We start from the raw sequence: 14,657 nt of genomic DNA on the forward strand, positions 1-14,657 counted from the left end.
GAAGGGTGTCACATGCGCGTTTCTGACTTATGAAGCAATTATTTCTACTACAACATAAAATAAAATATTTTTGTTGGCAAACCAATCACAAAGCAGATGCGATAATTTGATGTATGAAGATTCAAAATGTATGAAGTTCTATTTTCAAAATTTTTATAATTGACTAAACCGTATCGATAAAATTCTTATGCTTGAGTCGGAAGTGCCATAGACTATCCAACGTTGAAAAGAGTAAGGTTGTAGTGTTGCATGTTAAGTTGTAATACACAGATTATACTCGACGAGTAGAAAAAATTTATTTAAAGACGACTAGTACAACACACCGTCCAGGTATTAAATATCGACACGGACAAAGTGCCAAAAATATGTACACAACTACACACTACCTTATTGCCCATGCATTAAATTGACTGTAGGAGCCCCTGCCCCTGCGGCTCCATTATAATCCCGTTACGTGCGGCATCCCTGATGCGACGCGTGTGCGCCAGCCCCAACAGCCTCCTACGTGTAGTGGCCAGCAGGCTGGATTGCCCGTTCCAGCACCACTGGACGGAATTACATGTCCGGTGACAGCGGGCAATCTAGACTGCGGAGTTAGGATAGGTAATAATTTTTAGTTTTAGTTTTTTGTTTTAATAATACTAATATTATCCTTGTTTTGTTTTTGTTTTGTTATTTGTTAAGTACTAACCAATGTTTATGGATACCTAATGTCTCTGAAATAAAGTTTTTCAATTATAATACAAACTTCAACAGTCGTGTTAAGGCGGTTCCCTGAGCCAGAAGGCGAAAAATCTCCTTATATGATCATGTTTTTCTAAGAGGCGTTGATATTCGTAGACCTGGAAAAAATATATGTAGTTCTTGACTATATTATCTTTAACAACATAGCTTCCGATACACGAATTATGACACTTCGCTCGATACAATTAATTCCCAAAGTAGCCTCTAACTCGGACTTTTAATCCTATTTTACTCGGTTATTTATTATGTGATACTATAAACAAAAAAAGATGAAAAAACAATCTTAACATAAATAGTATATTCATAGCTTTAGAATTTCGATATTGTAAGGTAACGTTTTCAAAATAAATAAAAACCGACAAAATTCGATCAAAATTGACACTCGGCGCGTATGTTCTTTCCCGTTCTTTCTTGCGAAATGTGACAAAGACAGCGGCAAACCGATGGAACGGCCTTAAATCATTAACGGTAATTTCGCACCTTCACGGTATCAACGACCACGGTTTCGTCTCAATGTCAATGCCATGCGCCAATCAAATTCACCAGAAAATCGACCGATTTTGGACGGAGGTATTTTAAAGACAGAGTTACATCTAACATCACTAACATGGCAAAACTGGCAAACGCAGCGCGTATGCGTATACAAGGATTTTTTGTGGGGCACTGAGAGCAGCTACTATATAACGTTTTGCTTCGCGAAAATGGTCTTAGGAGAGCTTCCCTAACTTTATAATTAAGGCCGATTGTCATTTAAAGACTTTGGATAAAAAGTAAAGTCAGCGACAAAATCGTAATTTTTGCCATTTTTTATGGCAATCGATTCCATTTCTATTCAGGATCAATAGCATCTTAAAGTACAACCTAGCTTAGGGCACTAGAAAAGCCAAAAATTATTCATCCGTTTAGTATGTAAAGCATAGAGTAACTTATACTAGAGCGGTACTGTCATAGTAAATTTTGTAACCCCAGTAAATTCACTGCCATCTGTCGACACACTTTAAAACTAAAAATAAATATTTATAAAAATACGATAAATTGTATTTAAATATGGATAAATGATTTTTTTTTAATTGCATTAATTATTTTTATGATTTTGACCCATGTTCTTTCACTGATATGCGTTAAAATTGTTAAATAACAAACGAAACAGTCAACGCCATCTATACGACAGTGGGCCAAAACTAGTGGCGCCCTCTGAACGAGAATCAAGTTTTCTTGATTTTCGAGGCACGTTTTTTCCTTAGACTGTAAACATCTATTACGGAGTTATATCTCTTTGATGTAAAGTCAACCATTGCAACCTTGAGGGTAATAACATTGTAGTTGTACAGAGACGTTACAATTAGAGTTATTAGAGCATAATAAACAATATAAACATAACTAATAAATTATTGCTATTACTCGTACCTACTCTATAGTCGTAGACTGACTAGACTAGATATAGTTCGTAGTTTTCAAACAGTCCCCTTTCGGCTTATCCTTTGTCTATTGTTAAATGAAACCGCACGTGCTACTTACTAGCATAAAAAAATGGTATGGCCGTTTTAACCGGTTATTCAATTACCACTCTATGGAGATTGCAATAAGGTTTAAAATGAACTAATGGGAAAACATATTCCTTAGCTGTGTGGTCTTTGCGGTTACTGAGTGCCGGCAAGTCGAACGCTAAAGAACCAGTCTAAAATGTGTCATCGATATGCGTAACAAAGGCGCGTTATCGGAGAGCGCACTTACACTGGTTTTTTTAGCGTTGGACTAGCCCGCGCTCGCCACGATGCACGAACCAGGTAAGAGACAGGGTCGGATTGCGATTAAAACATTTTGATGGATTCATGACAAGTATGTATTTACATATTTAAAACAAACAATAATAACATTTTTTTACTAATCAGTTAAATAATAACATTAGATAATTCGTCTACATAATAAACTTTTTCGAAATTATGTTTCTTCAAAATAGTTAATAATTCTTTTTTAGTGGCTTTAGCAGGGTAACTAGCATCAAATTCAAACCACAAAAATAATAATTGGGATCTTGAAATGATAGTAGACGAAATGGCGAAAGAAAATAATTGTAAAGTGCTAAGATTACCCCCATATTACTGCACACTTAACCCCATAGAATTAATGTGGGGTAATCTGAAAACAAGTGTCAGGAAAAGAAACACTGATCCCAAATTTAGCGAGGCGGTGCTAAAACACATCAGAGACATCGTCAACAGCACTAGTGGCCAATGGAAAAATTGCTGCAGGCATGTTGTAGAGATTGAAAAGAAAATGAAACGAGATTATGGGCACCCCTCTGTCATAATGAATGTGACAGAAGATTCCGAAGATGAAGAAACTAGTTAAAAAAAGTAGTCGTGATTTTTGTTATTTATTAATTGAATATATCTACATCTTTATTTATATTGTACCAATGCATGTTTATTTATATTTTTAGTTAGTAATTTATATTGTATGTATGTATAACTCATTACTGTTTGGCTGGTTGTTTATTATTTACATTGTATAAAAAAACGTTATTTTAGTTTATTAAAAATTTGTCTGTAATACCTATATATTGTAAAAAAGCCGATATTGTTTAAAAAGGGCATATATGTATTCATTTTGTTAAATATAGTTTTAGTTTTTAGTCTGTAACATTAGAGAGGAATATTTTAATAGTTGATTATTTGTAAAACGGATTATTATCTAATGTTATTATTTAACTGATTAGTAAAAAAATGTTATTATTGTTTGTTTTAAATATGTAAATACATACTTGTCATGAATCCATCAAAATGTTTTAATCGCAATCCGACCCTGTCTCTTACCTGGTTCGTGCATCGTGGCGAGCGCGGGCTAGTCCAACGCTAAAAAAAACCAGTGTAAGTGCGCTCTCCGATAACGCGCCTTTGTTACGCATATCGATGACACATTTTAGACTGGTTCTGTAGCGTTCGACTTGCCGGCACTCAGTAACCGCAAAGACCACACAGCTAAGGAATATGTTTTCCCATTAGTTCATTTTAAACCTTATTGCAATCTCCATAGAGTGGTAATTGAATAACCGGTTAAAACGGCCATACCATTTTTCTATGCTAGTAAGTAGCACGTGCGGTTTCATTTAACAATAGACAAAGGATAAGCCGAAAGGGGACTGTTTGAAAACTACGAACCATACCGAGTTGCAGTGGTAAAGAATCTCGGTTCCTTCTGTAAGAATCAGTCAGTCATGTCATGCACGAGGGGTCTCTATTGTTTCCCATAAAGTTTTAAAGTCATAATGTATTGTTTGTCCACATTTTCGTTAGTCATAATTTGGTTTTTCTTAGAAACGCGTAACTTTTTAGGATTGCAAATTGCAATAAAACAAACCTTATCTAAAATCACCTTATGAAAATCCGGAAAAGTTAACGGTTTCAGAATTATGACTAATGATAATTTCAATAAATATGTCAAACAAGGGGATCCCCTGCATGAGTTAAAATAGTAATATCAATAAAATTACCTAAAGCTGTTACTCTGTAAGTTTCGTTTCTTTACTCCTAATTCAAAGCGACAGTCAAATCGGTAGAAAATTAACCGATTATAGACGGAGAATCCATAGAAATTTATTAGAAACTACGGAATAGGTTTATTTGTAATTTTTTTTTATGCATTTCTCTCGGTAAAAGCGAATCTTGCAGGTCAAGGTTAAGTATTGGAGCGGATCCGGTCAAAAGTAAATACGAGAAAAAAAACCGAAGAGTTTTTGAAGCGTGATATTGTCATCTGTTGTCAGACGATATATGTGACGTTTTCAATCAAAAGGTACCACATTGTCGCTTGTCGATAAGGTTGATTTCTAATTGAAGCTATATGGAAATAGCGCCTTACTGACAAACGACAATAAGTACCCTTTTGGTTGAAAATGGCACATATCATTCAGTCGGTAGAACTCCAAAATGGCGAAGACGTCTCTAGAATATAAAGTTATTATTTTTGTATGTGGGTAGTTTTGCACTTTGTAGCTTTTCCTCACTCACCCGTTGACCACGAACGCTGTAAAGGGTTCGAAACGCGTTCGAAACGTCGGGATGAATTATAAATTCAATATACGTGATATAATCCGTTTCCATAGTTTTATTTCATTATTGAAAGTATTTTTACACAATTGGTTGTATATCAAGCAGCTATGCTATTTTTTGTTTTTTTTCGAATTTTTGATTATTATAAAAGTTAGAAGCATTTAAACATTTGTATGAAATCTGTTTTTCGCTCCTAATTTTTACGATAATCAAAAAATCGAAATAGTTATTTACGATACAAGTGCGGAAAAGAGGAAATACGAAACGAGTGGCGATAAATTAAAACACGACCGCAGGGAGTGTTTTAAATCGACACGAGTTGCGAATTTCCTATTCGCACGTGTATCGTACAACGTTTTACAGTACATATGGCCCTTTAAACTTTCGACATGTGCACGAAAAGTGCTATTTGACGCACTAGTGCGAGAAAGTAGCACCATATGTACTGTAAAAAGTCAAACGTAGGGGCATACCTAGGTATGGTTAATATACATCAAATTATGCAAATATTTTTTTCATTATGTCAATATCTAGAGGGGAAAATGAGGACTACGTTTGTATGGAGAAGCGGCTACCCCCTTTCCTCTTGACTGTCAATGAAGTCAAAAGAAATGTCTCAAGTTTTTTACGTTTGCTAGTAGTTACCGGAACTCGGTCAGGGTTCGAAAGTATAATTATCAATGATAGTAATCTTGATAATTATCGAGATAATTATCGTGATTTTTATGCCTGATAATTATCGATTTGATAATAAATAAACAGTTTATCTATCTATCTATCTAACCTAAAATTTACGAAGATTCTAAGACGACATTTTAAAATTTACAAAAGAGTTCAATGAAAATAAATATAGCACCATCCATACCTGGGATAGTTATCGCGATAATTATCAAAGACTATAATTATCTGGATAATTTCGAACCCTGAACTCGGTGCAAGTTGCACGGTGCCGGAACAATGTTATTGACCTTTGGCGTTTCCCTGCTCCCTTTGTACTGTGCCCTACATAAGTGATTCATAAAACTACCGCGCGGCAGTCCAACTAGTATTCTTCAAATAATTCCTCCTATAATTGGCTCTGTATAAAGTTAAACTAATATTTCATAGCTATTGGAATTCCTTGTATAAATAAATAAATAAATACAAGTTAAGGAGGCGTTCGGACAACATTACTGTTGGGGGCGGCGTTGAAGCCGCCGCTGTATCTGTCAATTTCCTTGATAAAATGGGTGACGTTCGTCGCCGCATTACTGCCGTGGTGAACGTATCGCAAGCTGTCAGTCAATGCGTTAATGGTATAATAATCGAATGAATCTTTGCTTCAACCCTTAGATAATATAGTTTTTATATTGCAAAAACGACCACCCTATAACATCATATTTTTGTATTTTTTTCTCATGCAGAATTTTTAGGACTTCGAGGAGGCGAAGAGGCTTTGAATCGTGTATTTTTTATCCTAGTAGCGTAATTATATCTCTCTATCACTCTTCCATATTAGTGCGACAGAGGCAGTTGCGTTTCGTTCGCTACGGAGCGTTAACGACTGGCATCTTGGCATCTTGTCTACGCACCCTAGACTAGACGACGTAAAAATGAAACCTAGAAAGCAATGACGACCGGTCTGGCCTAGTGGGTAGTGACCCTGCCTGTGAAGCCGATGGTCCTGGGTTCGAATCCCGGTAAGGGCATTTATTTGTGTGATGAGCACAGATATTTGTTCCTGAGTATTGGGTGTTTTCTATGTATTTAAGTATTTATATATTACCTATATATACTATATCGTTGTCTGAGTACCCATAACACAAGCCTCCTTGGGCTTACCGTGGGACTTAGTCAATCTGTGTAAGAATGTCCTATAATATTTATTATTTATTTATTTATTAATAATAATATAAAAGTTTCTCTGCGGCGCGTGGGGATAAACCTACTTTGCGTTTAGACCGGCAAACTAATGCGAGATGCGCAAACAATTCATATTGTTGGCTTGGCGCATTTCACTAATGGCGCATATTTGAAAAATAAACAATAGGTACACAATTGTTTTTACTTTTTTTCGAGAACGAATTTTTTCTGTTCTATACTGCACAACCGAGGTTTGAACCCACGATTATGAAAGGTTAAATAAAATAAAATAATTATAAATAAATCGTGTGGGCGACAGTACGCCTCAGACCGGTTCAGGGCACGAACCTTCACGCCTTTGCCATCTACGTACCTACACATACATAATATGTAAACATAATGTATTAATATTCTTTGTCTCCACGTTTGCAATTAAATTATAAATAAATATTATAGGACATTCCAGTTCCACATAGTAGGTTCAATAGGTACGGCTTGTATTACGACTTCCTAGTCGATACATCATTATATAGAATACTAGCTTTTGTCCGCGACTTCGCTTCTATTTTACAAGCTTTTTATCAACTTGCAATGTACCTATGTATGTACGGGTCAAATCTTGCAAGTTAATTGACTTCCCTATTTCCAATGAACCTGAAAATTTGCATACATATGTAAGTTGGGTGACAATCACGTGACAATATTTTTTTATACTACGTCGGTGGCAAACAAGCATACGGCCCGCCTGATGTTAAGCAGTCTCCGTAGCCTATGTACGCCTGCAACTCCAGAGGAGTTACATTCGCGTTGCCGACCCTAACACTCCTCTCCCTCGAGCTCTGGCAACCTTACTCACCGGCAGGAACACAACACTATTAGTAGGGTCTAGTGTTATTTGGCTGCGGTTTTCTGTAAGGTGGAGGTACCTCCCCAGTTGGGCTCTGCTCTAGATCTGGAATGACATCCGCTGTCCTGTGCCCTACCACACAAAGCGAGATGTCATTCACAGTGCCCATATCTCTCTTTTGGACGTAGTTTAAGGAAATACCCGGGTCCAATGACAATGCAATATTATGGTACCATTGAGCTGATCTGATGAAGGAGACACTACCTTGTAGCCATAGGAACTCTGTGATAAAACAACGGAACCTAATTGTGTTTGGGGTTTTTAGAATGAGGGCTAACGCGTATGAATTCGCCGCTAGGGGCGCTAGTATAGATGGTGGTCTTTTCCATAGTTCGAAATGTCAAATGTCACTTGTCACTTCAATGACTGACAGCTGTTCTTTAGTCTTTTGGACCACCATCAACAGAGGCGCCAACTGGTGAGCAAAAAAACAATAGCCCTCATTGATGAGTATTAGTTGCCTGTGGAAAGAAAAGTACAGTCAGCGATTAAAGCTTGTACCAAAAATGAAATGTTTGCAAAAAAAAAATTATCAATTGACAGAAACAGCGGCGGTATCAACGCCGCAGTAATGTCGCAACAGTAACGCCGCTGCAGTTAAAATGCGAACGTCATCTTAAAATAATGACCGTTTTGCGAAGCCGGTTTCTTGCTAAAACTTATTTTACTCTTTGTCTCGCTTTAACCTTGCGTCTCCACGTTCCGTTAAAAGCGGATTTCAAACGCCGATTGTACCAAATATAGCACAATTGTATGCCGACTCGTTGCCTGGCAACGTCAGAGATAGGGAACACTCGAGACTAGGGAATGCAATCTCGCACCAAGATTGGCGATTCGAGATCTCGCACGAAAAATCTGAATCGAGATTGGGTGTTTGCGGCGTTTGGGGTGGAAACCCTGGGGCGTGGGGACCTAGCGCGCGTCGCTCTATGAGGAGCTGGCGAAGCGCCTCATTGAGGCTTCTGGTGACCATCAGAGGGCTGGCCAATATTATGCCCAGCGGATCAGCATTGCCATCCAGCGGGGCAATGCGGTAAGGCTTCTGGGCACTCTACCGAGCGACTAAGATTTAGGGCAATTTTTTTATTTATAAGTTTTTAAATCTTAAGTGTTATTTTGAAATCAAACTGTATACAAATAAACGGTTTAGATTGGGTGTTTCGAGATCTCGACCGTAGGACTTTCGAGATCGAGATTTGACAAAGTAATGAAAAATGTGTAATTTTTATCAAAATCTAAGAATGCCGTATATACTATACCTACTTATTTAGGGTAGGTACGTCATGTTATATTATGAAACTAAAACCAACAAATTAAATCAACATTTCCCAAAAAAAATTACTTAGCTCTGCATGTAAGTAAGAAAAACTAGAAAAAGTGGTAATAATTGTTTTTAATTGTGGGAGCTCTAAGTTCGCTCGACTCTTCCGCACAGAACGTGCCACAGTGATTTTATCGTCAGCTAAAGCCGGCAACACACAATAGCACAGTACTATTAGTTATTCTGTGATAGCACTGCCTGAACAATATTAATTAAACGCTGAAAAGGGTTCGAAATGAATTTAAGGTTAAAAAGATTACTCAAAACAAAGTAAAACACTTCACTTTCAATCTCGAAAATAGTCTCGAAGATCTCGACTGAGATTGCCAAAATCGAGATTCCCTGCCAACGATATTGAATCTTGAAAATTCGTGCGAGATCTCGAAATTGCGAGATCGAGATTGCATTCCCTACTCGAAACGAGCTACGTTTTGCATTCAGATTACTATTTATTCAAGTCTAATGTAGAAGTTAGAGACGACCAAAATGTTGATTTACTGTGTACAGGAAAAATATGGGGGCCATCATTGCCCGCGACTTCGTCTGCGTAGATAGTAATTTAGGTAGCTTATTTTTTATCCAATCTGCTTTTTAACCATTTCCCATACAAATTTTCACCTCCTTAAAGGATGATTTCTGGGATAAAAACTACCCTATGTCCTTCACGGGGACTCAAACTATCTATATACCATCTCGTATAAAGTCTCCCGACACAGGCATTCTTATGCTTACTGGGCGGCTCCATCCCTTTAAATCATTTTGTAGTGCTAATTTATTAAATAAAGAATTTTTGTATTTTGTATTTGTATACCAAATTTCAACTGAATCGGTTCAGCGGTTTAAGCGTGAAGAGGCAACAGACAGACACACTAAGTTTGTATGGAGAACCGAGCTTGCCGGAGACCCTTAATAACATTTAACAAGAAATTTGTTTATTAACAAAATAGTACATTTTTTATGCTGGCGTAATATGTAGATTTAGATCAAGAGAAGTCTGCATCGATTTTGATAGCATACGCAGTGCAAGTGCTATTTATACGTCATAAACATGAATGAATATAGATACACTTCAAGTTACTGATAAGTTTGTTAATTAATGATAACTTTGTTTTCAGCTTACTGCTTCTACACTAGCTACTTTAGATTAGAAATTATTTAATTAAGGTAGGACACTCAAGGTCTATTAACACATTGCTTATTATTACATCATTTTTGTATATGACTGTTTCTTGCCTTAAAAAAAAATATATATATATATATCACTTAACTTGCACTGCGTGTGCTATCAAAATCGATGCAGACTTATCCTGGTCTAACTACGTCTAGTTAGACCAAGATAAGTCTGCAATGTTTATGATAGGTACAGTCGCCATCAGATATATCGGAGCGCCCGAGGTGCTCACAAATATCTGAACACGCCTCTATTGTCAAGGCGTTAGAGTGCGTGTTCAGATATTTTGAGCACCTCGGGCGCTCTGATATATCTGATGGCGACTGTATATGTGTATAGCAGATAAAAAAAAATTATTAACTAACAGCTAGTACGGACTTTACATAATCATAATATATTTATTGTGACTATAGGTATACAAAAAAGGTGTTACATTTCATAGCTGTTTGGTTCAACTTTGCGTTTTTGTCACGGTGTAAACATATTAGGCCGAGAGCTAGCCCCGGGAAATATAAAATATATACAGCAATAAAACCCCGTTAGGGTATTTGCTATACTATCTATATGGTGGAGCATTCCACGAAATTGTCTACCGTTGTCCCGTACGAACGCGAATTTTCTCAGGATTTGCAGGTACAAGAGTTTCCTTTTCTGTGACAAATGGCCAAAAATATGCACAGAAAAATAATCATCTGCTTTAAACGTCGAAAAAAAAGTCGCAACACAGGAAATAAAATGCGTTTGTACGGGACAGCCCGTGGAATGCTCCTGCGGGCTAAGCACGGTCGTATTTTTATCGCCTGTCACCATGCCTGTCACATTCTAACAAGTATGTAAGTGCGAAAGGGACAGGCATAGTGACAGGCGATAAAAATACAACCATGCTGCCACCGCTGCTGATCCGGCCACTGGGCAGCATTTTGTTTTGTCAGGACACTAACCTTTCATATGTTGCTGTCAAAAGAAGCGCTGGTGGCGGGTTCAAAGTTCAAACCCCGGCTCGTACTAATGAGTTTTTCGGAACTTATGTACGAAATATTGTTTGATATTTACCAGTCGCTGTCGCTTTTCGGTGAAGGAAAACATCGTGAGGAAACCTGACTAATCCCAACAAGGCCTAGTTTTCCCTGAGGTTGGAAGGTCAGATGGCAGTCGCTTTCGTAAAAAACTAGTGCCTACGCCAATTCTTAGGATTAGTTGCCAAGCGGACGCCAGGCTCCCATGGCAAAGTGCCGGGACAATGCGAGGAAGGAGAGAAGATATTGCTGTCAAAAAAAAACCATTTATATAGCGGTAGTTTTCGTCCAGTAGGCCTAGCACATGATTGGCGCGACAGTATCTCGCCGCGAGATAGACTACCCGTCTTTTACTAACTGTATGAATTAAAGCGGGACGGGTAGTCTATGAAATATGAAGATACTCTCGCGCCAATCATGTGCTAGCCCGGCAGCTCTAGTTTTCGTCCACTTGACGAAATTTGAATAAAAACCTACACCAGGTCCCCACAGAAAACCAGCGCCACGGTTTGCCGCGGCACTATGCTGAGTGGGGATCCTTTTTGGCGTCGAAATGTTTTTTTTGTCTGCACGCTTTTCTTTTTTATGTACTATGTTGTGGCGTCAAATAAATGTATTTTCTTTCTTTCTTTCTTTCTTTCTTCTTTACATTGATGCACAAATTTGGACTTACTGCAATCCTTAATGTTTAAACAATATATCTATCTACATAAAAATTATATCCAGCAAATAGCAAATTAAAAATGAAATATATTTTAACCGCCGTTAAAATGTTCTCTATAAATTGCACAATCAATTGATTCTGCACACGATTTAATAAATCATTGAAGATGTTTCCCTATAAGTGAACCGTTTTCCGAAGCTACCTCTTAGACTATATGTAAATTAGCCAAACCAGTTGTTAAGTGACGGGTTCGACAAGAGATTGGTCATACATAATTAAAGCCATAACTTGTACTATTATGTGATCACTACTGTTGTGCAAATGTGCGGTCGTCATTAAATGTGCCATTTTCAACCAAAAGGGTACTAATTGTCGCTTGTCAGTAAGGCGCTATTTCCATATAGCTTCAATTAGAAATCAACGTTATCAACAAGCGACAATGTGGTACCTTTTGGTTGAAAACGTCACAAATATATCGAAGCGGCCAAAGTGTTCACAAATATCTGAACGGAGCCCCTGTTAGGTGTCATGCATTAATTACATCACACATTTAGCAGCAGGCAGCAGGGGGCAGGGATAAGATGGATGGATAGGGGTCAAGAAAATGTGACTTTTTGTGACAAGGGGAGGGGAGTCACAAACTTTGTGACGTCACTAACTTCTTCAGTAACCGATAATTTATTAAAATTATTTTATTCGTTATACAGTTAAATAACAAGTTTTTGGAACGATAACAGTTTTGGGTAGTAAAATTACTAATTTTTTTTTTGTCAAAAATATTTTGATAATATATTAATACTTCTTCATTCGATTTGCCGATGTCGTAAAAAAATTTTTAACGACACCAAGGGGTGGGGGGGGGGGATGTGACCAACGCCACGCCAAGGAACGCCAGGTTTTGCCAACCCAAATAATTGTTCGTTGCTGAGCCGAACGGAGCCGCGAACGCCCGAACGCTGCAGTTTCTCCCCACTGGTTCGGTTTCGGCAAAAACAACCGGTTTCGGCCGGACACTACCTTAAAACATTAATGTCTTTCGATCAGTTTGTGCATCCGCATATGAGCGTAGTTGTTCAGGAAATACGTACCTGTAACAAAAAATAGTGATTTTAGAACAATATAAATCCATATGACCTAAATGAGGCGTAGCTCACTCCGCGATTTCGTCGTGTCGCTACAAATACATGCGGCCCACACCAATTTTGGTGTCTAGCCATAGTGGTTGCCGCGCACCGCTAAGGAACGGACGCCTGCTTGCGCTTGCGCCACCTAGCGGTCATATCTGTCGTAATAGACGCGTTTTGTTAGAGAGTGAACCTTCTGTACCAAGTACTATTATTTATTCTGTGCATTTAGGCACACCATATTTGGTCCAAAAATTAAGGCGAAGGTTAAGGTTTTTAGATTAGTAGTTTTATTATGCCCTTTTTGTAACTTTTTAGGGTTCCGTACCCAAAGGGTAAAAACGGGACCCTATTACTAAGACTCCGCTGTTCGTCTGTCTGTCCGTCTGTCCGTCTGTCACCAGGCTGTATCTCATGAACCGTGGTAGCTAGACAGTTGAAATTTTCACAGATGATGTATTTCTGTTGCCGCTATAACAACAAATACTAAAAACGGAATAAAATAAATATTTAAGTGGGGCTCCCATACAACAAACGTGATTTTTTTCCATTTTTGCGTAATGATACGGAATCCTTCGTGCGCGAGTCCGACTCGCACTTGGCCGGTTTTTTTCATCGACTTGGCAGGGGTACTACCGTGCCCCAGATGTATAGATTCCTGTAGCTCTTTAATTATGTTTAAGAGTGTAATTAGAAATCTAACGCGCAGTTTCATATTTTGTGGAGCATAGCTCCCGCGCGCTGAGGCGTATAGTTAAATAGGCTTATTCGGATTGTAACAACAGGTAATGAATTTGATCGTCATCTTTAAAAATCGGCCAAGTGCGAGTCGGACTCGCGCACGAAGGGTTCCGTACCATTATTACGCAAAAAACGGCAAAAAATCACGTTTGTTGTATGAGAAACCCAATTAAATATTTATTTTATTCTGTGTTTAGTATTTGTTGTTATAGCGGCAACAGAAATACATCATCTGTGAAAATTTCAACTGTCTAGCTATCACGGTTCATGAGATACAGCCTGGTGACAGACAGACAGACGGACAGCGGAGTCTTAGTAATAGGGTTCCGTTTTTACCCTTTGGGTACGGAACCCTAAAAACTGAATAGTTCAATATTTAATTGGAGCTCCCATACAACAAACGTGATTTTTTTGCCGTTTTCGCCGACTTGCATTTGGCCGGTTTTTAGGGTTCCGTACCCAAAGGGTAAAAACGGAACCCTATTACAAAGACTCCGCTGTCCGTCTGTCTGTCTGTCACCAGGCTGTATCTCATGAACCGTGATAGCTAGACAGTTGAAATTTCCACAGATGATGTATTTCTGTTGCCGCTATAACAACAAATACTAAAAACAGAATAATATAAATATTTAAATGTGAAAAATACAACAAACGTGATTTTTTTGCTGTTTTTTTCCGTAATGGCAAAGATAGATATAACTCCGTAATAGATGGATACAGTCTAGTATAAGTTACTCTATGGTAATGGTACGGAACCCTTCGTGCGCGAGTCCGACTCGCACTTGGCCGGTTTTTTTAAATAATATATGCTGCAACACAAGATATGTAATCTAAAACAACATGCTAATACATGAAATGTCCGAACTTAACCTTGTAACAAACATGACATCGTGAGAAACTACATTATCTGTATTATTTCCAACATTACACTTTTACCACCATCATAACAAAAGTTGTCTATTAAAATTGAATTTTTCCCAAGCATTTGACCTTGTATTAGCATTACAACTTGATATTTCGGAACTTCTGTTGTGTAAGCGTGACCTTCGAAGTTCTAAGTGTTCTAATCGAATAA

The 14,657-nt window shown here is 37.9% G+C and overlaps 1 protein-coding gene across 2 annotated transcripts in view; it reads right to left on the reverse strand.

Annotated features, from left to right (window-relative positions):
• LOC134753356 (leishmanolysin-like peptidase) overlaps nt 1-14,657 on the reverse strand; it is a 194,931-nt gene that overhangs the window by 96,163 nt on the left and 84,111 nt on the right. The window lies entirely within an intron of this gene.

This window comes from Cydia strobilella, chromosome 26 (genome assembly GCF_947568885.1).
Source record: "Cydia strobilella chromosome 26, ilCydStro3.1, whole genome shotgun sequence".
Classification (NCBI taxonomy): domain Eukaryota; kingdom Metazoa; phylum Arthropoda; class Insecta; order Lepidoptera; family Tortricidae; genus Cydia; species Cydia strobilella.